General features: G+C 44.9%; 1 protein-coding gene across 1 annotated transcript in view; it reads left to right on the top strand.

Annotated features, from left to right (window-relative positions):
• The window catches only part of LOC126037316 (uncharacterized), a 160,346-nt gene that overhangs the window by 740 nt on the left and 132,038 nt on the right, over nucleotides 1-27,568 (top strand). The window lies entirely within an intron of this gene.

The following is a 27,568-nucleotide window of genomic DNA, read 5'->3' as shown; positions in this document are numbered from 1 at the left end:
ATTCTTATTTAAAAACAATCATTGGTCAGTGACACTTGGCTCTGCTGACTGGCATCGTCGATACTCAAATCGAGATGGGAAGGGTAAGGGGGTTTCCAAGCAGCAAACTGGTGTCCACGACGGTTTCCTTAGTTTCCTGAAACAGAACGTAGGAAAACCAGTAACTTCCTGGTGAGGTTTCTAGGGTTAGCTGTTTCAGACTTTAACAATATTACGGTTCCTAGCATCACGCATAACACAGCTCCTAGAGTTTCTATGGCTACGTTTCAAACTTAACAATCCTATACGTTACGCTTCACAATTTTACTTCTTAATCAAACCTAACTCTTCTATGTGATTAAATGTTGATTTCTTTACCAGAACATTTGCAACAGCTGGAGCCCAGCAGGAACAGGGGGGGCACGGCCCGACCCCCCCCAGCGCCTCACCTCCTCCTCCTCCCCTGGGCTCCCTCACAGCCCCTCGCCCCGTGCAGAGGGAGCGCAAACGCAGCCCGGAGGGCAAAGGGGCCGGCCGGCCAGCGTCTAGTCGCGCGCCTATCAAGTCCTGCCAGCGAGTCTGCTCCGGGGCTCGGGGCGCCCCCCGGCGCTCCCCCTGCCCCTCGGACACCTCTGATAGCACATTTCCATACGTTCTGTATGGCACGTCTAAATATTTGGGTGGTTTTAATACTTTGTACCAGCTGTGGTTTGCTGCTAGGTGACTGTAAAAGTGAGATTTGGTAAATAATGGTTAGAAATCTTATACTAACGCTACAACTGAAACAACAGACAAAAGTATAGCCGAGCAATTAACTAGCTGAGGTAGGTACTCCTAAGTTTTGCAGTTCTTTGCTCTTATGACTAGATGTTCCCCTGTAAGCTAAATGGGAACAATGCTGAAACTGACCACATGCGATTGAAACTGCGTTAAGCTTCAAGATCAAAGAACAAGGACAAGAATAAAGACTTCGAGGACAGCCAGCAAGAACTTCAAATGGGTCGGTGGTCGCAAAAGCAGCCCTTCGTCTCAAATGGATCCTTCCTTGCACGTGATCGGATGTAGGCAGTGCTATGATAATCGGTTGCCATCGTTTTTATGTATATGTATACTCATCTGATTAATAAGCAATTAGTTATTCTATATAACCTGTTTGTGCTAAAGCTGTGGCACGCACACTAGGTGGAACTATCCCCCGTGCATCCAGCGCTGCAATGAAGAATGCCTGCTTTCTAAAACTCCAAAACGAGTCTTAGGGAGTTTCGTCGACCGGCTTTTCAGTATCAGAGGTACAAGGGAGGAAAGGAAAAAAAAAAAAAGCAGGGGTGTGGGAAAGAGAGGGGACCAGGGGACGGAGGGGGCAGGGAGGGACCACAACACCGAAGAGGGGAGACGGGGCCCCGAGCTCACCGCAGCTCTTGTTCTTGGCGCTGCCAAGAGACTTTGCCAGTTCAGCCGCTTCTTTCTCCTTTTCTCCTCCCTTCCTCTTCTGTAACTCCAGTCGCTTGGCTGTCCTCCGCATAACGGAACACGCGAGCCCCTCGCAGCTCTTGCGAGATGAGGCCTCCTAGACACGTAGCCTCGCTCGCTCGCTCACTACGTGGCCGTACCGCGCTGCTGGTCACGCATACAGACCCTGGCGGTCTGACCTGCTGTGGACTACGAGGAGGGATCCTCCCACACCCACAGAGGCAGGGTCCCTCTGGCCTGCAGCGGGAGGCAGCTGCCAGTCAGATGGCCTTCCGTTTCTTCTTCTTTACCTTTCTGTGGCCTCTCCAGCTTCAGCAGCTCCCGTCCACAGCCAGTAAGCGCTCTGCCTGTCCCTCTGCGCTCCCGTGCCGTGAGGAGAGGGAGGCCGGGCAGAGACAGGCCACGCGAGCCTGAGGCTGCTGCAGTCAGCGGCATCCCCGGGGATGAACGGACAACCGCACTCACGGCGTGGCCTCTGGCAGAGGGAAAGAGGCAGCAGCGACCGTTATTACCGCAGCTCCACCCTGGCCGGAGCCCCTCCGTCCGCAGGGGCTTCCGCGGACGGGCGCCGCTGCTAACGGCACCCGCCTTAAGGGAGACTCGAGAACACCGGAGGGCCAGCTTGCCGCCCTCACGACAGGGCTCGGGGGCTGCCTGCGGCTGCAGCACAGGCTTCAGGGGAGGGGCTGCAGCTGGGGGCAGCCGCAGGGGCCGAGCGGGGCTGGGGAAAGGCGGCGGGGGAGCTCCGGCGACTCGGGGAGGCGCCCGCTGGCCGCGCCTGGGGGGTGCCCGCCTCCGTCCCCTCTTCCCTTCTGTCGGCTCTCGGGGACCTGCCCGGCGCTGCCCTGGCCCGGCTCGCCTCCGGCGGACCGGGAGCCTGCCGCGGCGGCCGCTTCGCAGCTTCCCGTCCCGCCGGCCCCGGGCGGCCAGCGGGCAGGAGGCACCCGCCGCCGCGGCCGCCGCCGCCCCCGCCGGAGGGGATCGCTCGCCTCACCCGCGGTCCCGGTGCTCGCCCGCTGCCGCCGACACCCGCGCCCTGCGCGCCGCCACGCTGCTCCCGGGGACCGCGCATGTGGAATATGGAGGAGGGAAAGGAGGGAGGCAGGGCAGGAGATAGGAGAGCAGGGTGCGCAGGGCGAAACAACTCGCGTGGGTTAAAAACTCGTGTGGGTGAGGGGGTGGGCTGGAGCAGGAGATGGGGGTGTGCATGGCGGAGACACGGACCTAGTGGGGAGGGTAGGTGAGGGTACAAAGGTGCACGGGGGGGTACTAAAACCAGACGTGCTGCTTCACAGAAATACGGTCCCACCTGAATTCAGTAGTAGGCTTTCTTCTGCGCTTAAACACTAATCAGGCATTTAAAAGCTTCAGTAGACTTGCAAACTGAAACCTCTGACAATTTACGTAGTCTTCTAATTTCTGATATCCAGGATATGTGAAAATAACACTCTCAATTCAACAGTTTTCACCGAGAATGATATGTGTTAACCTAAATCACACAAAGTGAATAATATCATGTTAGCCATGTAGCCTTTATTAAGAGGTTGAAATTACCTTCTCGGGATCTTTTAAGCTTCTAAGCGTAAAATAATTAGTGTAGCTTACAGATGTGGAAGAGAAATCTTTTGGTTTCATAACCAAAGTAGTCTTCTCCTCTATGAATGGCAACACAATCTGTAATACTGCATCGACACTTCAAAACCCATTCTGTCTCTCCCCTTTTGTCATCCAATGTTGTCTTTTACATATTTCAAGAAATTCTTTCATGGTCTATCCCATAAAATGAGAAGTAGATTATTACGGAAGAGCTCCACAGATAAAAAGTTAATGCATTAGACTAACTGTGATATAAAAATTACTGGAGATCTATTTATGTGTGATGTTCTGATGAATTATCTAGTTGTTTACAATTGCTAGGACTTCTCTCAGCCGTAAATCACTGGCAATGTGCACGAACACAAGAAACTCTTCACGGGGCACATTCATCCTTTATGCAATTAAATGAAGTTTTTAAATCACAAAAAGATTTGGCTGTTACACAGTCTGTGTAAATTACATGATAGTAACCCAAACCACAAGACCATGTCTCTCCTACTTTGCTCTGTTGCAGAAGAATCTCAGCTTGCAAAACACATCAGTTTTCTGTAACACAGATAACCAGGGTTCACACAGTCAGACTTTTCAGTCAGAAGGCCACAGAAAGAATCGTAAAGAGACCGAGTATCTTTTCCTTAAACATCCTGTTTACAGACAGCTATGTTACCTCCAAGTGCTATGAAAGTTACTTTCTCTAAAACTATCTTCCATTTAGTTTTCCTTTTTTTTTTTTTTTTCCCTTTTCTTCCCCTGAAAACAATCTTATAGCTTAATCCTTATAGGATTTTTTTCAAGTTTTGTTTTTTTCTAACGAGTATCAACACATGAACACTCTAAATAGTTTCAGGAAGGTCAGTATTTGCTACAGTTGCACTTGATCCAACATCCCACTTTTTTTTCCACCAAGCAAAGGAGTTCAACCAAGTTTCTTTCAAGAGCCATACAGGAGAAAGTACAGATTCTGCTCTGTCTGCTAACAAGCAGGCGAAGGAGCTGCTACTAATTTGAATACTATACAGGCTCTGCTGTGCCCATTTTCAACTGGGGAAGAGAAATAGCCCATCCTGTTTGAATATTTAGGTCCACATTTTCTCATTTGCAAAGCAGATCCACTGCCTTGGGAGACTGACCAGAATTACCTGGAACAAACATTCTGTTTGCCTAGGATCTGTTTGTTAGTTGAGAAAACAGTCACTACGTCCCTGTGATAATATGACACGATTTCATCACTACATTTCTGTCTCAAGGGGCCCAGCTGTATTTTATTTTCTCGTAACACAGTATCTATCCAATTCCGGTCTCTGACTTAAGAGATGAGCAACATGCAATTTCTTCAATGTCTACTTATCACGTGAGGAAGTCAACAAACCTCTTTTCACAGTTACAAGCACTTTTCAAAGATGTGACAGTTCCCTCCGGTCATCAGCTGACCCTGAACAAGTTGGAAAATATAAAAGGATCAATAAATGTGAGAAAGACCTTTGGTATGAGGGAACCCAGACAAACCGGTGCAGCAGCTTTCTTCCCTATTGATTGGAAGAGAATGCTGTTTGGCTGCTGCTTCTACGGATAATCCACAAATTATTTGCTATTCTTCTTAGCCAAAGGGCTAAGGCAGTGCCATCAGCAACTTCATAATACACGCTGAAACAAGAAGCAGATATTACAGCTCCAAGTCTGAGGAAACAGCATCAATGTGATTAAGACAGCTCTAACATGGAAGGCCTGGTAAGTGGCAGTGGTATAAGGCACTAGCAATTTATCAGGGCTCTCTTTCAAATGCTGGCATTTTCTGTGACTTGGATTTTGCCTATTGTTATGAGATCATTACATCACCTATCACACAAGTGTAGCTTTGTTAACTTTCAAAGAAAAGCTGCTAGACAATATACAACACAAAGTTAGACAAGCGAGGGAAGTACACAGTGATGTCACAGGCAATCTGGAATTGGGCACCCGACTTGAATTCCTGGCTTTGAAAACCTCTCTCCAAATGACTTGCCATCCTTTCACTAAGATCCAGCAGCAGTTCTCTCCTGTGCCTCATGCTCTTCTGTAGTCAGCCAAAGCCCACGGAGCTGCACTGTAAGCTTGAAGACCAGGGTGCCAGCTTCGTGTCCTATTTCTGTCACCTAGTTCTTATGTACCGTTTCTTGCTAATCAAAAGGCCCAGTGAATCCTCGTCACACATCACACTTGAGGTAGTACATCCAAGCATTATTTCTGCCGCGCTACATTTGCACGGATTAGCTGCTGAACCCTCCAGATGATGTACTGCTTTTCAAGAAGGGTGTAGTATAACTGGCGAGGGTCTACAGTAAGTCCAAGAGGGTGCTCAACGATGTACAGGAGTCTGACTTCAAAGCATAAATTGAAAAACAGCCGCTTAACCTAGAAAGGGCAATACTGAAGAGAAAGAACAATGTTTAAACTCTAAAAGGTAGCTATAAGGAAGAACTTTTCTGTGCATCCACTGCACACAGTTACACGGAACCATGGGGCTTAAATTACAACCTGAAAAACTTAGGGTATGTGGCAATCTTTGCAACAGTAGTAATAATTACAGGAAATGTTTAAGAATAAATTAGGCAAGCATTTGTCAAGAATGGTACAGAAAGTTGATCATTCACCTCTAGAACGAGAGCAACGCTAGACTATCTTCAAAGGTTCTTCTTTCCCCAGTGCTGTCCCTCTCTGTATTTCTACGCTCATCCAATACAAGCATCATCCCCAGCCGTGTACTTACAATTCTATATGCATATGCACATGTCTAGAGATGCACATTTATTTCTTCGTTACACACAGCTGAAGGAGAGTACTCATAGGCAAGCCAATTTACATAAACAGCTTCTGAAAGTAAAACACCTCAGCCTCTTGCAAAACGTCAGCCCAACAGAACACCGGGAGCGGTATGTAAATCCTTATGCCAAAACTGCATTCTCTTAAATCTTATGAAAACCATTTCTAACGTAAAGCCTGACCTGACTGGTCTATTTTCTGACACTCCCCTTCTCTGTCATCAGGTACTTATTAGATAGTAAAACAACTGATGGGGTAAACACCATAACTAGCACAATAGCTGACTTCCGTAGCAGTTGCATATCAGGTCTGAATAAATGTGAGTTTAGTAGGTAGATACACATTCAGAAATGCACAAGAACTGAAAGGAGTAATCTGTAACTGGTAGACTAAGAACACTGCAATAGCATGCAATGTAAATCAACATGCACCTATAGGGAAGGGAAGGGAAGTACGGAAACATTCTTCTGGATTAAAAAAAAATATATACGCAGCAATGGTAGGAAAAGGTACTTGGAACGTGCCACTTTCAATCCACTGAAACAATGTCTGCAACAGCAGTAAGAACACTGGCAAACTACCTTCTCTGTTCCACAGGGCCTTGAAACCCATACGCATTGTCTGTTGCCAGTTGCCCTTAGGAAACAAAGGCGCTGCGATCAGTAGAAGCGTGTAGAACACCAAAAATGAAACTTTTGAGTATGTCACATGCAAGATCCTCATTCTCCGTACAGTCTACAAGGTTACACAATTGTAAAATACTTTGTAAGAATGAAAATCCTGAAGTTTGCCTTGCATTATAAAAGTTTTAAAACTCCGTTTTGAGGTTTTTTTCCAAGGGTTTTAGAAATAAAAGCATCTTGGTAAAGTGATTTTCACACACTGCACAGACACAAGCAGTGTTTCTCCCACTGCGAGAGGAGTATCAAAATACTCTTATCTAATATGTTATAGACAAAAGTGACCAAGGTCACAGGAGAATCTGTACTTTCCCACTGATTACAAGGAACGGGCCAGCTGCTTTGTGCCTCCTATGCAGCTGGAGCATGCAGTTGCCTGGTAACTTGTTCCGACCTATTGCATCTTAATCACATATACATGGAGGAATACCAAGCTGACCGCTTAGGTTTATCAGCCAAAACAGTTTACAGCAACGCAATAGTTTAGAGCAATTCAGGAAGTTTAACACTGAATTTAGGTATGCGCTTATATGGTTTGACGAACAGAACTTTTATAAATGAAAGGGAAACAACAGGTGACTTTAGAGCATACAAAAGGTATAGTCTACAAACCAAATATCAATTATTAGCAATGTTTCCCTGTTCAAAGGGCATCACTTGCTGTCTCAGACTCAACAAGCATGAACTGACAGACTGTTATGATTTGAAAATTTTAAAAAAGTTCTAATAGTGTGCCCAAAACAGAGCTGTTTCAGTGTTCAGGCTAGACTCGTTGTCTCCAGTAAATACATATCTTAATTCTAACACAGGATAAAAACCGATTTATAAATTTCCTCTTGTAAAAATGAAACTGTTCCAATCACCCTGTTCACTCCTATTTAAGATATTAAATAGGGCAAATCAGAAGTAACTTGAACCAATCCCTCCCACCCAGCTATAAACCAGGACCATATACAGCCCTTGCAGACTACACAAGACCCTGTCTCATTCCAGCCATATCATTAGCACAAGCTGTGCAAACCCATGCAAATCAACAGGTTCTCCAGGCATAAAAGCAGACTCCAACAGCAGTTAAGCCACTTCTTACAACTGACAAGGTCATACTTCCATCCCTGATCATAGCACAAGAACAAAAGAGAATGGGTCTTTATTGTCCTTCATGAACTTGAGGGGCTGCAAGAAACCAGTGAAGTTACAAGCCTGGATTCTGTAACGTCGCTATCAGCATAATTTCCAGATCAAAGATCCGGCCTCCTGTTAAGATCATCAAACATAATTTTGAGTTCAGGGGACAGGTCATCACAACACTATGTTAGGTAGAGTATAAAACCTTATCATCAGATTCTCAGCTAGTTTAACTCAATGTATTCTGTGTGTTCCGCTGAAGTCAACGAAACTAAACACACTATCATAGGAAAAAGATATTTCAGCACGCCTCAGACCTGGAAAACTATCTTGAAAAATGCCCGTAACTTTTAACACAAATTCTCTGCACTTCCCACGATCTCTCAACAGCGAGCAGTAGTAAGACCCTAACAGTTACTTGCAACCTATTTCTTGCATAGCATTCCTAATAAATAAGATTTTTGCAGCTACTCACAAAAATCAATAAGCAAAGACATTTGTTCCAAGACTTAAATTTCTTGTATAATTTAAAAAACTATCAAAACTCTGTAAAGTAAAATAGATACATTTACCTACTAATGTAGGAAACTACAGACAAACTTCAGGAAATGACCAAAGGTGCAGAGGATAGGCTAATGCCTATTAGCATTAGGTAGAAAAACAAGGTAGAAAAGGTAGAAATGCCTATTAGCATTAAGGTAGAAGAACAACAACAACAACAACAACAAAAAACCCCCAGAAGTTCTACAGAAAAATGAGTGAGCAGCCCACAGCACTGGCAGACAACAGATTTTTTTATCCCCGCTTCCTCCACCCCTTCTTCTTATCCCCCCACCCCCGTTTTTTTTTTAAAGGAAATAATTATTCTATTCTGAAACATATTGCCAGTGATGCAGTTGAAGCCAAAAGTTTAAATGAGTTCAGGAGAGAATTAACCGAATTCTAACACATGTGCCAACACAACTGCTATAAAAAGCATCTGCATCATGGTGAAATGCAAACAGCTACTCTGAGAATGACACATTATTATTCACTAAATTTGCCTTTTACCCTGTTGTATAGTTACTAATGTTGAAAAGAGTCACTGCTGTGCAAGAAACTAAAACTTACAGCGCTTTATGCTCGGAGAGAACTGTGGCCCATCAGCTCGTGGCTGTGAAGTCTTACAACGTAACATGTTGCAGTTGCGCACCAGCAAGTTCTGAGGTGGACTGCCGACTGTATTCAATAGTCACAGCTTATGTAGGAGGATATGATAAACTTTACTTATTTGCCTTTAACCGATGCTCCAAATATGTTAAAGTCGTTCTTAAAGCAGGTTACTGGTTTGATTACCCTTCATACAAAATCCTCCTTCAAATGCAGGTTTCTCTTCTCTTCTTTTCAGATTTAAGGCATGAACAGAAACCACACCTGCATCATCACTGAAATCAGTGCCTATTTTTCAATAAACTTTAGCAGCAGCATCAGAATTCGTCCTCAAGTACCGTTCATAAAGCAAATGCTTCATTCTTCAAAACTTTTTTTAGCAAAGGTTAGTAATGCTGTACCACAGACTCTCACGCCCAGTCACGCATGTTCTTCCCGAGACTGTTACGCAGCTTAGTATTTTAAAAATCACCATCCTAACTGCGTACCTGATACTACTGGTTCTCCCCTTTTTAAAGTCTGATGTTAAGGAAAAGCTGCAAGTCCTACAAAACCAGGCAGACTTGCTTGTTCATGCCAAAGAGAAAAAGGTTAAGCATTATTAAAAAATAAGACTATTGCCTACCTTTAAGTATCCATAAAGCTATCAACATGAACCGTATGGTGGCCTGTTAGCATCGCTATTTGAACACGGGCATGCAAAATGTCCTTCAGTTAAATTCCAAACTCTATGAAGTAATTGGTGGGCAATTCCCCAAGGATAAAACGTCTATCAAAAGCCAACAGTAAGCCAGAAATCTCTTTCCGTTTCATAGGGTAAAAAAAAATAAATACAGTGAATCCTGAAAAAAGAAATAGATATTAGACAGGGAACGCCTATATACTTATAGGGCAAGTAATAAAACATTTAGTGTTTTGATTTTATTTTTTTTTATGTCATCACAATAGTTAGACAAACATGGAAACATTTGCAACAGCAATACTTGGGTCACTTTAAAATCTTGGTAACACTGAAATACAGGGCAGCGAAAGCTAATGATGTGGGGAGGGGACTTTAGGTCTTCTTATTTTCAGACACATTCACACACACACACACACACACATATAGATATATACACACGCACACTCCACAACTCCAAAGAGCTATCTTAACTATGTCTGCCAGTAAACGGAAATAGTAGGCAGAAAGGAACCATATCTATACTAAGACAGTTAGCTGTGTCGTAAAACTGAAGATCACTGCAACCAGTGCCATCTTAAAGAAGAAGAAAAAAAAAAAAAAAACCAACACCAAAAAACCTGAAAGGAACCATCGCTGTGCATGTCATAAGCATGAAGTTATTTTAACCTGGTGACTACTCTGCTCTATACTTTAAGCATCATGAAGTTTTTATGTATTTTTAAAGTCTAAGGTTATTATTTCAAATGGCCTACTTGTAGTGGCAGCCCAAGTAGCATTCTGGAGAACACCACAGTGCCCACAACTTCTACAGGTCAGTGCAGTCTGATCAAGCACTACATTTCTAGGGGAGGAAAACAAAAAACCACTACCGCTCATTTATTCAATTGAAAAGCTTATTACCTGCACCTTCCAAAGCAACAGGCTACAGGAACACTGAATGCAAAGTAAACCAGACCCATCTGGAATACTCTGACTCAGTCTCAGCTCCAAGTTACACATCTTTCATTTCGTATTTGAAGGGATTAACAGCATTTGGATGCACAGAAACTGTCTTTACAGTGAAGTCTGCAGACCTCCGAGTCAAAAGTTAAAATGTCTTCCTAAATTATAACAGTATTAGCACTTCCTCTGAAAAGGAGTGAAAAAAACACAACCAGGGAAGGAGGAAAGCGACACAACACCAAGGGTTTTTTTCCCAGAGATTACAAAATCCTGAGAGAACAAGATGCTTGTGCTATCAAAATAAAAATCCCCAAAGAAACAAAAGAGTTTACCTTTCCCTTGGAAAAGTTACTTTTGAGTCAAGATCTGCCCTTTTTCTCTCCCAAGCATGAAATCTCTCTTCAGCTTAAGACTCTCTTCTACTGCAGTAGAAATTTAGTGCACATGCTGGAACCTGGAGAGAATCTTATTTAAAAAAACAAACAATACAATAGTACTACAGTGGCTAGAAATCTTTTACATATTCTGATGAAAAGACTCAACTTATTTCTAGGAAATAAAGTGTTTGGGGCCAAAGCCAACAGATGATGTTCATGTAAGGTTAAATTTTTATTTTTTTTTTTTTTTTTTTTAAATTGATATATTGAAAAAAGCTGGAGAAGGAAGCGGGGACAGAAATGAAAAACCACTCAGGGAGTCAGTGGTATAGACTGTCACCATGCAATCTCAATATTGTAATTGCAGATCACATAGTCAGAACAAGCCAGTCAAAAGTAGCACACTCCCTGGGAGAGGGGCGGGAGTCTCTCTCCCCTTGTCTTTCAAGCCAAGACCCAACTAGCAGAAGGCAGCTTTTCTGTCAGATAAAGCAAGGCAAAAGGATCATGTACAGCAACTTCCTTGCAGCCTCTTGCTCCTGAGCACCCTTCTTCACCTCTTTCTTTCTTTCTCTCTTTCTTCTGGTGATGGGAAGGCAAAGCATGTTCTGTTCCTGTGAGCCCATACTGCTTGTCCCTATAGTCACAGCAGGCACCTGTGATTCCTCTCCGAAGACATTTACGCATAGAAATCAGTTGAGTGGTGTGTTACGGAAGCATAAGCTGCAGTGGACGTGATTTTGAATCAGTTAATTTTGTGCCCACCATGACAAAATAAAACCAGCAATTTCTTACTTTATAGAAATTCTCCTAAAGTAGTAGTTGCCCCCAACAGCTGTCAAGTTTTTGTATCACAGGAGAACAAATGCAGCCAAAAGAACATTTTCTCTAAAAGGACCGCTCCGAACTACACAAGCAGGCAGGCCCAGGCAGCTCCCGATTTAATAAAGCGTATGTACACAGCACCACTTAGTGGTGCAAGCGGAGTCACCGCTGACAGGAATGAGAAGCTTGAACACCAACCTTCCCGCCCCGGCTCCCTGGACATGAACGATGTCTGGTCTGTCTGTCCTCACTCGCAAAATACCACTACAATGCCTTTACTACAAGAGAGTACATCTGCCAAGCAAAACAAGTCCAAGAGGGCTGAACCTCAAGGCCAGCAGAACCAACGGCTGCTGAGCATCAAACAGATGCATCCACTCTGAAGAGCTTTCAGAATTCTGCAGCACTCTACCACACGGTTTCTGGCGACACAGCCTGAAGCAGGGTTTAAACAAATGATCCAGCTTAGTATCTGCCTGTAGTGCAAAGAATAGCAATCTCTTGGCCCACGATTTGGGTTTTATATAGACTTGGGCCATAAACAAATGCAACAGATGTAGAAAAACTGAAGACCGACAGCAACTGGAACGTAACTACTCTTTTTCCACTCCATCAACCCGTTGGAAAACTAACTCCCTCGTGCACTTACGTAACTGAGCACAAAGAGAACAAAAAGAAAGGCTTTTATTCAGAACAAATTAGTGTGTCTTTACAGGAAAGTAACGGTTTCAACTTACAAAACCAGCATCATCATTAGTGATGCACCTTTCCTGAATAAGGGATAAAAGAAGAGGATAACCATTGCTTTTACTGATACGTTCTTAATAATTAGCTGAGCACTTCTAAAGAGGAAGAACTTTGCTGCTTTCAGGACCGAAGTAAGAAAAAGTCTAAAGCATAGTCTTCCTGACGTGGGAAGACGTGTCCGCAAGAGAGGCACAAGATCCGATACAGAAATGTATCTACGTCTCGCTGAAAATTTGCACTCTAAGCATCACCAGCTTCTGCTTCCAGGGCAGTATACCACCAGCTTAACCGGAGGGTAGTAATTTTACCCCACACAAGAAGTCAGAACACGCGCTATCCTTTAAGGAGGCAGAACAATAACCAAAGCAGAAAGAGGCTTAGAAATTAAGGCAAGATGGCACTTGCTCAGACACACAGTGAGGAGGTGCAAGCTGGGTAAGACAGCAAAATGGAGATTGTTCCTCGTTCACACAGAGCTCATTTCGACTCGAGTTGGTCATCCTCTCCTCTTCCCACAAAATTAGGAATGCTTTTACGTAGGAAGTCCTGACTTTGTAGCCATCTATGCCGACAAACAACAAACTATTCTAGGTCTGCTCTTGTGGTATTTAGGAAGTCGCAGAATTCAGCTTAGGGATGCATAATCACAGTATTTAATTACTGTTGCAGTACTGACCTACCTACACCAGCAGATAATAAACTAAAAATCATAGTGCTTCTGATTTGGTATAAGCCAACAGACCTCCGGATTTTTTTCAGAGCACGTAAAGGTACAGCTCTCTGGGCATCACATGGTAATCATAACTGCCAAATGACTTGACAAGCTTGTAAACATCCAAACTGCTGCAAACACATCTATACATACAATAATGGATAAAACGTAGATGCATTCCACCTACACGCTTATGCAGGCAAACACTCGTGAGTTAAAAGCCACTGTATGAACCAGCTTACGGAGCGCTTAACAAAGCCAGTGATTCCCTGGCACACCTGAAGACCAGAAAAACATTCACCAAATAAAGTTAGGGACATGCTCTTTTTTTTTTTTTTTTTTTTTTTTTTAAACTGTAACGTGTACTAAGACAGCAAGATCACTTTTCCAGCGTCCTTCATACACACATATGCCCCAGAAGCTACTTGAAATTACCTTGTGTAATGGAATTGTCTGGAAAGCTCAGCTTAAAGTAGCTGAGCTCAGTGACTGATTGATTTACAGGTACAGAAAATAAATGCATGCAGCATTTTAACAAGGACGACTTACCAGTGTTATGTTATTTCCATTTAGCAAAATCTGGTCTAGCTTTGTGATTCTTCTGCCCTCAGACGGAGTCTCACTGAAGCAGCGTTAAAAACAAATAAGTAAGCACACATAACCAGGGACAACAGTTCCAGTTTTGATTACAGAATAAATCTCTACATTAAGATGGCAGTTGTTGGAACTAAGAAATGAATTGGCCACGCTGCAGCCTGATCTTGACAAATTGACCGCCTGGATAAAGCAAGCTATCTGGCAACTAAAAAGATCCATTGTACTTTTCTGCTCAGTACACCTAAAGATACAGATTCACCCTCGAAATCTCGGCAATTTCTTGAATACCACCAACACTCAGAACAGGTTTCAAATAGCAACGTGGCAGGACAAAGTAATAAATGCTTATCCTTAAGTCTGCTAACTCTCTAAGCCTTTGCCTAGACCTTAAGGAAATGTAAAAACAAACAAACTACTGCAAAGTTCAACACACAATCCACGCAAAGTTAAGGCTATCAAGTAGGAACCTGATTACAAGTATAAATCATGCAACAGCTACTCTATGACATGGATGTCCTGAACAGATCATCCTCTACAGTGTAAGTCCAAGGTACAAACCCTTCAGCTGGCAAATATTCCAAAAACATAAAACCTCTTTGCTTACAGAGCTTACACAGTATTTTTCCCCAGGAAACCAAACGTTCAAGAGGAACAGGAGGCAGAAACAACACTTGCAATTCTGTAACGTCTTCTAGCACCGTATCTGAAAAACCAGTTTCAAGGAAAATAAGGCCCCGAATTTAAAAATAGAACTATTTCCAGTTATTTCCATCTCACGCTGAGCTGTGATTTTACCTGTAAAATAAAAAAAATCAGAACAAGACAACTGATCCATACAAAAAAGGCTCTCCTATCCGGTGAACTCAAACCTCTCAAAAGCAGTAACATCACTGAGCTGGAGCATAAACTGGACGGCCTTAAACACCTCCATCAAAGGATACGGACAAAGTCATCGAGTCCTAGAAGCGTTCCCACAATTTCTGATCGCTCTTCATCACAACATGAACGCGTGCGTGGACCTACGCATTTGTCCACAAGTTCTGTAGATTGAAAGGCACAAGATATTGCTTTGTAGAACATACATGTTTTCCAGCAAAAACCTTAACGCTGTGGCGGCAAAAAAAGTCATTGCCGCGGGCACTGGTGAAAAGCACAGAAAGAAGGCGAAAAAAAGAGACAGGAAAAAAAACACAGTAAAAAAACCCGCTTCCTCAACTGCTGCCGGCAGGTACCTCCACAAGTTCCTGCGGCCGCAGGAACACGTTCCCTCCACCGAGAACCTCCCTCCACCTCGGTGCCGCCGGGCTGCAGCACATCACCGCGGGTCTGCCGAGCGCCAACGCTCGTCCCCAGCCGGCCTTTGCAAACCTCCTTTGCCCGGAGCCACCCCCCCCCCCCGCTCGCTGCCCGCGCCGGAGACCGGGACGCCCCAGCGCCTCTCCGCCGCCGCGGGCAGGGGCCGCGCCGCTGACAGGCCCGGCCGCGGCTCCCGAGCGGCGGGAAGCCCCGCGGCCTCAGGCGGACGCCTGACTGACGAGCCCGGAGGGCCGCCGCGCCCGCAGCCCCGGCCCCTCAGCCCCGGCCCGGCGAGGATTTTTCCCTCGCCGGCCAACAACGCCGGACGCTGCGGCCAGACCCGCGCACTTCACCGCGGCTGCGAAGGCGACGGGCTTCGCCGCCCGCCACCGCGCCGACGCGGGGGGGTGGCGCGGGGCCGCCCGGCCCCGGCCCGGCCCGGCCCCGGCCCGGCCCGGCCCCGGCCCCGGCCCCCTCGCCCCATCCAGCCGAGCCGCTCGCCCTCCCTCGCCTCCCGCCACCTCCGCACAGCCCCGCACCCCCGGGGTGAGCTGAGCTGATGGGCTGAGCTACAGCCTCCCCAGAAACCTCTGCCCTGACACCAGAGTCTCTCTGAAAACAGTTTCTGACCTCTTTTGGCACGTCACAAGATAGTAACCCAAACCACAAGACCATGTCTCTCCTACTTTGCTCTGTTGCAGAAGAATCTCAGCTTGCAAAGCACATCAGTTTTCCGTAACACAGATAACCAGGGTTCACACAGTCAGACTTTTCAGTCAGAAGGCCACAGAAAGAATCGTAAAGAGACCGAGTATCTTTTCCTTAAACATCCTGTTTACAGACAGCTATGTTACCTCCAAGTGCTATGAAAGTTACTTTCTCTAAAACTATCTTCCATTTAGTTTTCCTTCCCCCCCCCGAAAACAATCTTATAGCTTAATCCTCATAGGATTTTTTTCAAGTTTTGGTTTTTTCTAACGAGTATCAACACATGAACACTCTAAATAGTTTCAGTTTCTAAATAGTTCAGTATTTGCTACAGTTGCACTTGATCCAACATCCCACTTTTTTTTCCACCAAGCAAAGGAGTTCAACCAAGTTTCTTTCAAGAGCCATACAGGAGAAAGTACAGATTCTGCTCTGTCTGCTAACAAGCAGGCGAAGGAGCTGCTACTAATTTGAATACTATACAGGCTCTGCTGTGCCCATTTTCAACTGGGGAAGAGAAATAGCCCATCCTGTTTGAATATTTAGGTCCACATTTTCTCATTTGCAAAGCAGATCCACTGCCTTGGGAGACTGACCAGAATTACCTGGAACAAACATTCTGTTTGCCTAGGATCTGTTTGTTAGTTGAGAAAACAGTCACTACGTCCCTGTGATAATATGACACGATTTCATCACTACATTTCTGTCTCAAGGGGCCCAGCTGTATTTTATTTTCTCGTAACACAGTATCTATCCAATTCCGGTCTCTGACTTAAGAGATGAGCAACATGCAATTTCTTCAATGTCTACTTATCACGTGAGGAAGTCAACAAACCTCTTTTCACAGTTACAAGCACTTTTCAAAGATGTGACAGTTCCCTCCGGTCATCAGCTGACCCTGAACAAGTTGGAAAATATAAAAGGATCAATAAATGTGAGAAAGACCTTTGGTATGAGGGAACCCAGACAAACCGGTGCAGCAGCTTTCTTCCCTATTGATTGGAAGAGAATGCTGTTTGGCTGCTGCTTCTACGGATAATCCACAAATTATTTGCTATTCTTCTTAGCCAAAGGGCTAAGGCAGTGCCATCAGCAACTTCATAATACACGCTGAAACAAGAAGCAGATATTACAGCTCCAAGTCTGAGGAAACAGCATCAATGTGATTAAGACAGCTCTAACATGGAAGGCCTGGTAAGTGGCAGTGGTATAAGGCACTAGCAATTTATCAGGGCTCTCTTTCAAATGCTGGCATTTTCTGTGACTTGGATTTTGCCTATTGTTATGAGATCATTACATCACCTATCACACAAGTGTAGCTTTGTTAACTTTCAAAGAAAAGCTGCTAGACAATATACAACACAAAGTTAGACAAGCGAGGGAAGTACACAGTGATGTCACAGGCAATCTGGAATTGGGCACCCGACTTGAATTCCTGGCTTTGAAAACCTCTCTCCAAATGACTTGCCATCCTTTCACTAAGATCCAGCAGCAGTTCTCTCCTGTGCCTCATGCTCTTCTGTAGTCAGCCAAAGCCCACGGAGCTGCACTGTAAGCTTGAAGACCAGGGTGCCAGCTTCGTGTCCTATTTCTGTCACCTAGTTCTTATGTACCGTTTCTTGCTAATCAAAAGGCCCAGTGAATCCTCGTCACACATCACACTTGAGGTAGTACATCCAAGCATTATTTCTGCCGCGCTACATTTGCACAGATTAGCTGCTGAACCCTCCAGATGATGTACTGCTTTTCAAGAAGGGTGTAGTATAACTGGCGAGGGTCTACAGTAAGTCCAAGAGGGTGCTCAACGATGTACAGGAGTCTGACTTCAAAGCATAAATTGAAAAACAGCCGCTTAACCTAGAAAGGGCAATACTGAAGAGAAAGAACAATGTTTAAACTCTAAAAGGTAGCTATAAGGAAGAACTTTTCTGTGCATCCACTGCACACAGTTACACGGAACCATGGGGCTTAAATTACAACCTGAAAAACTTAGGGTATGTGGCAATCTTTGCAACAGTAGTAATAATTACAGGAAATGTTTAAGAATAAATTAGGCAAGCATTTGTCAAGAATGGTACAGAAAGTTGATCATTCACCTCTAGAACGAGAGCAACGCTAGACTATCTTCAAAGGTTCTTCTTTCCCCAGTGCTGTCCCTCTCTGTATTTCTACGCTCATCCAATACAAGCATCATCCCCAACCGTGTACTTACAATTCTATATGCATATGCACATGTCTAGAGATGCACATTTATTTCTTCGTTACACACAGCTGAAGGAGAGTACTCATAGGCAAGCCAATTTACATAAACAGCTTCTGAAAGTAAAACACCTCAGCCTCTTGCAAAACGTCAGCCCAACAGAACACCGGGAGCGGTATGTAAATCCTTATGCCAAAACTGCATTCTCTTAAATCTTATGAAAACCATTTCTAACGTAAAGCCTGACCTGACTGGTCTATTTTCTGACACTCCCCTTCTCTGTCATCAGGTACTTATTAGATAGTAAAACAACTGACGGGGTAAACACCATAACTAGCACAATAGCTGACTTCCGTAGCAGTTGCATATCAGGTCTGAATAAATGTGAGTTTAGTAGGTAGATACACATTCAGAAATGCACAAGAACTGAAAGGAGTAATCTGTAACTGGTAGACTAAGAACACTGCAATAGCATGCAATGTAAATCAACATGCACCTATAGGGAAGGGAAGGGAAGTACGGAAACATTCTTCTGGATTAAAAAAAAATATATACGCAGCAATGGTAGGAAAAGGTACTTGGAACGTGCCACTTTCAATCCACTGAAACAATGTCTGCAACAGCAGTAAGAACACTGGCAAACTACCTTCTCTGTTCCACAGGGCCTTGAAACCCATACGCATTGTCTGTTGCCAGTTGCCCTTAGGAAACAAAGGCGCTGCGATCAGTAGAAGCGTGTAGAACACCAAAAATGAAACTTTTGAGTATGTCACATGCAAGATCCTCATTCTCCGTACAGTCTACAAGGTTACACAATTGTAAAATACTTTGTAAGAATGAAAATCCTGAAGTTTGCCTTGCATTATAAAAGTTTTAAAACTCCGTTTTGAGGTTTTTTTCCAAGGGTTTTAGAAATAAAAGCATCTTGGTAAAGTGATTTTCACACACTGCACAGACACAAGCAGTGTTTCTCCCACTGCGAGAGGAGTATCAAAATACTCTTATCTAATATGTTATAGACAAAAGTGACCAAGGTCACAGGAGAATCTGTACTTTCCCACTGATTACAAGGAACGGGCCAGCTGCTTTGTGCCTCCTATGCAGCTGGAGCATGCAGTTGCCTGGTAACTTGTTCCGACCTATTGCATCTTAATCACATATACATGGAGGAATACCAAGCTGACCGCTTAGGTTTATCAGCCAAAACAGTTTACAGCAACGCAATAGTTTAGAGCAATTCAGGAAGTTTAACACTGAATTTAGGTATGCGCTTATATGGTTTGACGAACAGAACTTTTATAAATGAAAGGGAAACAACAGGTGACTTTAGAGCATACAAAAGGTATAGTCTACAAACCAAATATCAATTATTAGCAATGTTTCCCTGTTCAAAGGGCATCACTTGCTGTCTCAGACTCAACAAGCATGAACTGACAGACTGTTATGATTTGAAAATTTTAAAAAAGTTCTAATAGTGTGCCCAAAACAGAGCTGTTTCAGTGTTCAGGCTAGACTCGTTGTCTCCAGTAAATACATATCTTAATTCTAACACAGGATAAAAACCGATTTATAAATTTCCTCTTGTAAAAATGAAACTGTTCCAATCACCCTGTTCACTCCTATTTAAGATATTAAATAGGGCAAATCAGAAGTAACTTGAACCAATCCCTCCCACCCAGCTATAAACCAGGACCATATACAGCCCTTGCAGACTACACAAGACCCTGTCTCATTCCAGCCATATCATTAGCACAAGCTGTGCAAACCCATGCAAATCAACAGGTTCTCCAGGCATAAAAGCAGACTCCAACAGCAGTTAAGCCACTTCTTACAACTGACAAGGTCATACTTCCATCCCTGATCATAGCACAAGAACAAAAGAGAATGGGTCTTTATTGTCCTTCATGAACTTGAGGGGCTGCAAGAAACCAGTGAAGTTACAAGCCTGGATTCTGTAACGTCGCTATCAGCATAATTTCCAGATCAAAGATCCGGCCTCCTGTTACGATCATCAAACATAATTTTGAGTTCAGGGGACAGGTCATCACAACACTATGTTAGGTAGAGTATAAAACCTTATCATCAGATTCTCAGCTAGTTTAACTCAATGTATTCTGTGTGTTCCGCTGAAGTCAATGAAACTAAACACACTATCATAGGAAAAAGATATTTCAGCACGCCTCAGACCTGGAAAACTATCTTGAAAAATGCCCGTAACTTTTAACACAAATTCTCTGCACTTCCCACGATCTCTCAACAGCGAGCAGTAGTAAGACCCTAACAGTTACTTGCAACCTATTTCTTGCATAGCATTCATTTTTATTTTAATTTTAAAAGGGGCAACTAATACATAAGATTTTTGCAGCTACTCACAAAAATCAATAAGCAAAGACATTTGTTCCAAGACTTAAATTTCTTGTATAATTTAAAAAACTATCAAAACTCTGTAAAGTAAAATAGATACATTTACCTACTAATGTAGGAAACTACAGACAAACTTCAGGAAATGACCAAAGGTGCAGAGGATAGGCTAATGCCTATTAGCATTAGGTAGAAAAACAAGGTAGAAAAGGTAGAAATGCCTATTAGCATTAAGGTAGAAGAACAACAACAACAACAACAAAAAACCCCCAGAAGTTCTACAGAAAAATGAGTGAGCAGCCCACAGCACTGGCAGACAACAGATTTTTTTATCCCCGCTTCCTCCACCCCTTCTTCTTACCCCCCCACCCCCGTTTTTTTTTAAAGGAAATAATTATTCTATTCTGAAACATATTGCCAGTGATGCAGTTGAAGCCAAAAGTTTAAATGAGTTCAGGAGAGAATTAACCGAATTCTAACACATGTGCCAATACAACTGCTATAAAAAGCATCTGCATCACGGTGAAATGCAAACAGCTACTCTGATAACGACACATTATTATTCACTAAATTTGCCTTTTACCCTGTTGTATAGTTACTAATGTTGAAAAGAGTCACTGCTGTGCAAGAAACTAAAACTTACAGCGCTTCATGCTGGGAGAGAACTGTGGCCCATCAGCTCATGGCTGTGAAGCCTTACAACTTAACACGTTGCAGTTGCACACCAGCAAGTTCTGAGGTGGACTGCTGACTGTATTCAATAGTCACAGCTTAGGTAGGAGGATATGATAAACCTTACTTATTTGCCTTTAACCGATGCTCCAAATATGTTAAAGTCGTTCTTAAAGCAGGTTACTGGTTTGATTACCCTTCATACAAAATCCTCCTTCAAATGCAGGTTTCTCTTCTCTTCTTTTCAGATTTAAGGCATGAACAGAAACCACACCTGCATCATCACTGAAATCAGTGCCTATTTTTCAATAAACTTTAGCAGCAGCATCAGAATTCGTCCTCAAGTACCGTTCATAAAGCAAATGCTTCATTCTTCAAAACTTTTTTCAGCAAAGGTTAGTAATGCTGTACCACAGACTCTCACGCCCAGTCACACATGTTCTTCCCGAGACTGTTACGCAGCTTAGTATTTTAAAAATCACCATCCTAACTGCATACCTGATACTACTGGTTCTCCCCTTTTTAAAGTCTGATGTTAAGGAAAAGCTGCAAGTCCTACAAAACCAGGCAGACTTGCTTGTTCTTGCCAAAGAGAAAAAGGTTAAGCATTATTAAAAAATAAGACTATTGCCTACCTTTAAGTATCCATAAAGCTATCAACATGAACCGTATGGTGGCTTGTTAGCACCAATACTTGTACACGGGCATGCAAAATGTCCTTCAGTTAAATTCCAAACTCTATGAATTAATTGGTGGGCAATTCCCCAAGGATAAAACGTCTATCAAAAGCCAACAGTAAGCCAGAAATCTCTTTCCGTTTCATAGGGTAAAAAAAAAAAATAAATACAGTGAATCCTGAAAAAAGAAATAGATATTAGACAGGGAACACCTATATAGTTATAGGGCAAGTAATAAAACATTTAGTGTTTTGATTTTTTTCTTTTTATTTAAGTCATCACAATAGTTAGACAAACATGGAAACATTTGCAACAGCAATACTTGGGTCACTTTAAAATCTTGGTAACACTGAAATACAGGGCAGCAAAAACTAATGATGTGGGGAGGGGACTTTAGGTCTTCTTATTTTCAGACACATTCACACACACACACACACATATATCTATACACACACGCGCACTCCACAACTCCAAAGAGCTATCTTAACTATGTCTGCCAGTAAACGGAAATAGTAGGCAGAAAGGAACCATATCCATACTAAGACAGTTAGCTGTGTCGTAAAACTGAAGATCACTGCAACCAGTGCCATCTTAAAGAAGAAGAAAAAAAAAAAAAAAAACCAACACCAAAAAACCTGAAAGGAACCATCGCTGTGCATGTCATAAGCATGAAGTTATTTTAACCTGGTGACTACTCTGCTCTATACTTTAAGCATCGTGAAGTTTTTATGTGTTTTTAAGGTCTAAGGTTACTATTTTAAATGACCTACTTGTAGTGGCAGCCCAAGTAGCATTCTGGAGAACACCACAGTGCCCACAACTTCTACAGGTCAGTGCAGTCTGATCAAGCACTACATTTCTAGGGGAGGAAAACAAAAAAACACTACCGCTCATTTATTCAATTGAAAAGCTTATTACCTGCACCTTCCAAAGCAACAGGCTACAGGAACACTGAATGCAAAGTAAACCAGACCCATCTGGAATACTCTGACTCAGTCTCAGCTGCAAGTTACACATCTTTCATTTCGTATTTGAAGGGATTAACAGCATTTGGATGCACAGAAACTGTCTTTACAGTGATGTCTGCGGACCTCCGAGTCACGAGTTAAAAATGTCTTCCTAAATTATAACAGTATTAGCACTTCCTCTGAAAGGAGTGAAAAAAACACAACCAGGGAAGGAGGAAAGTGACACACCACCAAGGTTTTTTTTCCCAGAGATAACAAAATCCTGAGAGAACAAGATGCTTGTGCTATCAGAATAAAAATCCCCAAAGAAACAAAAGAGTTTACCTTTCCCTTGGAAAAGTTACTTTTGAGTCAAGATCTGCTCTTTTTCTCTCCCAAGCATGAAATCTCTCTTCAGCATAAGACTCTCTTCTACTGCAGTAGAAATTTAGTGCACATGCTGGAACCTGGACAGAATCTTATTTAAAAAAACAAACAATACAATAGTACTACAGTGGCTAGAAATCTTTTACATATTCTGATGAAAAGACTCAACTTATTTCTAGGAAATAAAGTGTTTGGGGCCAAAGCCAACGCATGATGTTCATGTAAGGTTAAATTTTTATTAATTTTTTTCTTTTTTTAAATTGATATATTGAAAAAAGCTGGAGAAGGAAGCAGGGACAGAAATGAAAAACCATTCAGGGAGTCAGTGGTATAGACTGTCAGCACGCAACCTAAATATTGTAATTGCAGATCACATAGTCAGAACAAGCCAGTCAAAAGTAGCACACTCCCTGGGAGAGGGGCGGGAGTCTCTCTCCCCTTGTCTTTCAAGCCAAGACCCAACTAGCAGAAGGCAGCTTTTCTGTCAGATAAAGCAAGGCAAAAGGATCATGTACAGCAACTTCCTTGCAGCCTCTTGCTCCTGAGCACCCTTCTTCACCTCTTTCTCTCTTTCTTCTGGTGATGGGAAGGCAAAGCATGTTCTGTTCCTGTGAGCCCATACTGCTTGTCCCTATAGTCACAGCAGGCACCTGTGATTCCTCTCCGAAGACATTTACGCACAGAAATCAGTTGAGTGGTGTGTTACGGAAGCATAAGCTGCAGTGGACGTGATTTTGAATCAGTTATTGTTTTGCTCATCATGACAAAATAAAACCGGCAATTTCTTACTTTATAGAAATCCTCCTAAAGTAGTAGTTGCCCCCAATCGCTGTCAAGTTTTTGTATCACAGGAGAACAAATGCAGCCAAAAGAACATCTTCTCTAAAATGACCACTCCGAACTGCACAAGCAGGCAGGCGCAGGCAGCTCCCGATTTAATTAAGCGTATGTACACAGCACCACTTAGTGGTGCAAGCGGAGTCACCGCTGACAGGAATGAGAAGCTTGAACACCAACCTTCCCTCCCCGGCCCCCTGGACACTGCAGCCTGATCTTGACAAATTGACCGCCTGGATAAAGAAAGCTATCTGGCAACTAAAAAGATCCATTGTACTTTTCTGCTCAGTACACCTAAAGATACAGATTCAGCCTCTAAATCTCGGCCAATTTCTTGAATACCACCAACACTCAGAACAGGTTTCAAATGGCAACGTGGCAGGACAAAGTAATAAATGCTTATCCTTAAGTCTGCTAACTTTCTAAACCTTTGCCTAGACCTTAAGGAAATGTAAAAACAAACAAACTACTGCAAAGTTCAATACGCAAGCCACGCAAAGTTAAGGCTATCAAGTAGGAACCTGATTACGAGTATAAATCATGCAATAGCTACTCTATGACATGGATGTCCTGAACAGATCATCCTCTACAGTGTAAGTCCAAGGTACAAACCCATCAGCACCTCCTTCCCTCTCTGTATCGCTGTGGTTACCTGCTCTGTGCCCAGAGCCAAAAAGAATCCCGACGTTGGAGTTACTGTTCCTTTTATGCCCAGCCCCATACTTCTTTCCTGACGGAGAGGTGACGCACCTGATTTGAGGTGGAGTGCAGACAACCTTCTCATCTAGTGCTGGGCAGTTTATTTGTCCCACAAACAAACCCCAGGAAAGAGAATGCACAGTTGGACGGGTGCACTTGAGATTTTGACCACGCGGTAGCACCGTTAACTGCTGAAAGAGCAGGACTCTCTGCCGCTCTGTGTCCATGTCACGACTGCCCTCACGTCCCCAGTCTGCACCCAGCTCCTCCAGGGTGTGCAGAGGGGCTTCCAGCCCTGGCTCAGCAGGCGTCCACGTAAGATCCCCCAGCCAAGAGGGGGGTGTATGCTCACCTGCCACATCGATACCGTGGGTACATTAAAAGCCACCCCCCAACTCTTTCCCCAGGAGTGATTGGGGGAGGCTCTTCAGTCATCTGGCTGTAAACCCCCTCCCCCTCAGGGAGACCAACATCCAGGCATGCCTTGCTCTAACTCCCCAAATCCACTGCCCTCCGAGGAATAAAAGGCGTCTGGGCCACTCCCCCGGCTCTAATCTGCAGATATGCCTGGCTTCCCAGAAGTAGGCTGAGAAAGCCAGCATTAAGGCACTCCTTCCCACGCCCAGATCCACAAAATCCTCAGAGAAAAGAAGAAAAATAGCCACTTCACTGCAGCATGAAGTAAATAAACTTGGGGGACACAGGAGGCCAGTTCTCCCGGGGTCAATGGAAAGGATGGCTAGATGCAACGTATCTGAGGATTTTCCATGTGCACAGCTGAAACAGCCATGCCTCAAGCAGGGATACGTCCCATTTATGGCAGTTCCTCCCCACTTCTCATCCCCAAAAGACAAACTCGGGCCTCTGCCTTCTCCGTGTGTAGCTCCCCACTCCCTTCAGCATGGAGCTGCGAGGCTCTGGCTTTGTGGAGAACCACAGGTGGGAAACCGAGGCTACTAATGGTGACCACAGAGAACAGACCAGCTCGGAGGGGGCGAGGAGGGCCGATGCACAATTTCTACGTTTGAATTTGTTGGGAACTTGGTGGGAGTCACAAGCTTGCAAGCCACAACCCACAAGCTTGCAAGGCACAACCCCAGCTATCCAAGACATGGGCTTCCCAAGATCACAAACCTCCGGGGACGGGGACGGCGCCTGCGCCGGCGAGCGAACGCCGGGCTGCCCCAACGCGAAGCACGGCGCATGCGCCCGGGAGGCGCGTCCGCACGGCTGGTCGGGGAGCGGGCGCAGCGGGAAGCCCGCGGAAAACCACGCGAAACCGGCAACGCTCCCGAGTCTGACCTGGTCGGACTCCGGGGGCCGCGAGGACTACGCCGCGCCCGAGAGCCGCGCTGCTGCCCGGCCGCCGAGTCCGCGAAAACTACAGCTCCCGGCATGCCCCGGGAGGCAGCCTGCCCTGCTGCCTGACCCCGAGGGGACGCCGCTTCCGTTCCCCCCCACCTCCCCACGCCGGCGCAGCGGCAGTTCCCGCCGAGCCCCCAGCGCCGCTCCGGGTAGCTCCGGCACGGCGCGGCCCCGCTGCCGCTCCGTGCGTGCAACACGGACCCCGCCGTCCTCCTCGGGGCTTTCCCCGGGACCCGCCGGCCGACTGCGCAGCCCCGCCACGGGGCCCGGTGAGCCCCCACCCCCGCGCGCCCGTTCTCTCAGCCGCCCTGTCAGCGCCCCACCCCCCACCCCCACGCGCCCGTTCTCTCAGCCGCCCTGTCAGCGCCCCACCCCCCACCCCCGCGCGCCCGTTCTCTCAGCCGCCCTGTGAGCCCCCAGGGCTCCCCCTCGGCCTCGGCACCCCCACCGCCCCCGGGCCACCCCCGCCTCCGACGTTCGTGCTCCGAGGGGCGCCCGGCCCCGCTCACCTTCTCCCTCGGGCCAGCCGCAGCCCGGTCACCGCTCAGCTCTGCTCTGCTCCGCTCCTGCCTGGGCTCCCGGCGGCCCCTCCCCCGGCAGCCCCTCCTCCCCCGGCGGCCCCCCCCTTGCCAGGGAGGGGGCGTCGCCATCAGCCTCTCACTGCCCGCACCTGCGGCTCCTCCAGCCCCGGCCCGCAGCTGTGGTACCGAAACCCGGAACCAAACCCCTCAACACCAAGGTGAACTGAAGCATCAGGCACTGCCTTGAATGAGTGACAGATGTCAAGAGTCATCTGATGTGGAAGAGGTGTTAACTGGGGTCAAAATACAGATTTTAATACCCATCTTATTTTAGTTCTAAGACTTGGCGATTGCCAGGTATCATCTTTTCCATTTCCCCAGGTCCACCCGCGAGCGAGGCCACAAGGGAGATTTCTTCCAGAGAGAGGATAGAGTTATTAAGTCTCAAGACCACGATTTGCTTTTCTCCTTCATGAAGAGGTGAGTGGGTCATATAGCATCACTAGTCACCCAAGCAGTTAAGCCTGAACTTTTCACCTGTCCTTTAATGCCGTCAACTCCAAGCTAAATTTTTCCCGTTATTAAGAGGGGACCAAAGATCATGTGAAGTATTATTATCCTTTCTACAACTACACCCCCATCTTGGAGCTTTAGCCACTAGAGAAGGTCTTGGGAGTTTGGGGTCAGAGGAGCTAGCTGCAAGTACAAACTTTCATACAGCTCTGTTTAGGATGTGTGATGTTTCTCTGGTTGTCTAAACCGGTCTAAATTTCCACAGATGGTCCCGACTCTGGGTGGCTCTAACAAGGATCCTGGAACTCCAGTAAGTTCTAAACATCGTTTTATATTTTAAACATGATCCCAAGTTCCTTTTTGCACTTGTCTCTACGGTTTTGGCAGCTGACAGCCCCGAGGGGTGCTTGTACAAGTTTCTCCCGAAGGGCGAGTAAATTAATTCTTTTGTCCGTGAGGTGGATGGTTTGGTAACGTTATAATTCACAACGCTATAATTCCTTCTTTCAAATTTAAAAAAAATAATTGCCTTTTAAATCCATCCAATTTAATCTGCTAAAATGATTCTCGTTGTTCTACCTCTTTTCTCAAGTTTTGGTTAAATTCAATGTCAGTATTCTCCACGGAACTAGATTTTCATCTGACTTTGGAATCGGAAAGGCAGGCTGTTACCGAGGTTAAATTCTGTGTCTTTACAAAACTTTG

The sequence above is a fragment of the Accipiter gentilis genome, unplaced genomic scaffold, assembly GCF_929443795.1.
Source record: "Accipiter gentilis unplaced genomic scaffold, bAccGen1.1, whole genome shotgun sequence".
Classification (NCBI taxonomy): Eukaryota; Metazoa; Chordata; class Aves; order Accipitriformes; family Accipitridae; genus Astur; species Astur gentilis.
The sequence above is the reverse complement of the archived record's forward strand: the minus strand, read 5'-3'. Positions and strand labels throughout refer to the sequence as shown.